The following is a 1,151-nucleotide window of genomic DNA, read 5'->3' as shown; positions in this document are numbered from 1 at the left end:
CCGGGCAGGCCGGGCGTGGGGGCCGCCGGTCCGGCCTCAGCCGTGTTCTCCCCTGCAGAGCCGCTGAGCGAGGATGGCGCGGCGGGCGGTCTCGCTGAGCCTGAGGACGGCGCCGATGGCCTCCCGTGCTCGGAGCCAGGGCCCTGTCCGTTCCAGCCACTGGACACGCCCCCGGCTGTGCCCCTGCCCCGACGGCCCCCAGCCCTGGCCGAGCCGCCCTCCTGCCCCCCTGCTGCAGCCGCTCCGGAACTCGGTGCCAGCCCCAGACTGGCCGTGGACTTGGCCCTGCCCGGGGCCCTCCCCGCAGAGCTGGCCCTCACCTCCAGCCACGCGGCTCTGGATGGAGAGCTGGAGGAGGCCGTGGCCCCGGCCCAGGTGGCCCTGTCAGTCACTGAGTTTGGACTCCTCGGCATCGGGGACGTGAACCCTTTCCTGGCGGCCCACCCAGCGTGCCCAGCTCCTGGGCTGCACTCGGAGCCCCTGTCACAGTGAGTGCGGCCGCCACCCCGAAGGCAGGCTGGGCGGAGCGGGAGGGGTCAGCCCCGGGGGCCCGAGGGGGCGTGGCGCAGGCAGCAGGCTGTTTGTTTCTTTAGTTCATTCTCTACTTTTAATTTGGCTTATTTATTTTTTTGACTAGGTAATACATTCATATGGTTCAAAATCCACAAAGGTACAAACGGGGCCAGTGGCAGTCTCCTCCCACCCCTGCCCACCCCCCAGGCACACGTGACAACACGGTCTGCTGGGGGAGGCGAGGTCGGGAGCCACGTTGTCAGCCGCGGCGCCCAGCTGTGCCCTTTGCGAGATGGGGCTCACCCTCTCCGTCTCTCCGTCTCTCCCCGCTGCAGCTGCAACGTGATGACCTGTTGATCCCTGGCCACAGGCGGGCACGTGTGGCCCCGACCGGACTTGGGGCCACTGTGGGGCCTGCCCGTCAGTCTTCCCGACCTTCCTCCTCGTGGGCCTCAGGTGACACCGTCTGCTTCGGAGCTCCAGGGCCGGGGTGAGCGGCGGCCGGGCTACGGGCCCTGACTCTTCCCACGCAGGCCGCACCACCACCGGCTCCAGCCTGCCGCCCACACCGTGGGGCCGTCGGCAGCTGGGTGCCGCAGGCCAGCCCCGTGCAGCCAGCAGAGGCGAGGAACGGCGTC

The 1,151-nt window shown here is 69.8% G+C and overlaps 1 long non-coding RNA gene across 1 annotated transcript; it reads left to right on the top strand.

The window, feature by feature from the left end:
• Positions 1-36: 36 nt before the first annotated feature.
• On the top strand, positions 37-1,145 carry LOC105310562. Its single transcript, XR_897518.2, has 3 exons — positions 37-488; positions 638-670; positions 849-1,145. It is a non-coding gene; the product is annotated as an uncharacterized LOC105310562 (long non-coding RNA).
• The last annotated feature ends 6 nt before the right edge of the window (positions 1,146-1,151 follow it).

Source organism: Pteropus vampyrus, unplaced genomic scaffold (genome assembly GCF_000151845.1).
Source record: "Pteropus vampyrus isolate Shadow unplaced genomic scaffold, Pvam_2.0 Scaffold6207, whole genome shotgun sequence".
NCBI lineage: Eukaryota > Metazoa > Chordata > Mammalia > Chiroptera > Pteropodidae > Pteropus > Pteropus vampyrus.
The sequence above is the reverse complement of the archived record's forward strand: the minus strand, read 5'-3'. Positions and strand labels throughout refer to the sequence as shown.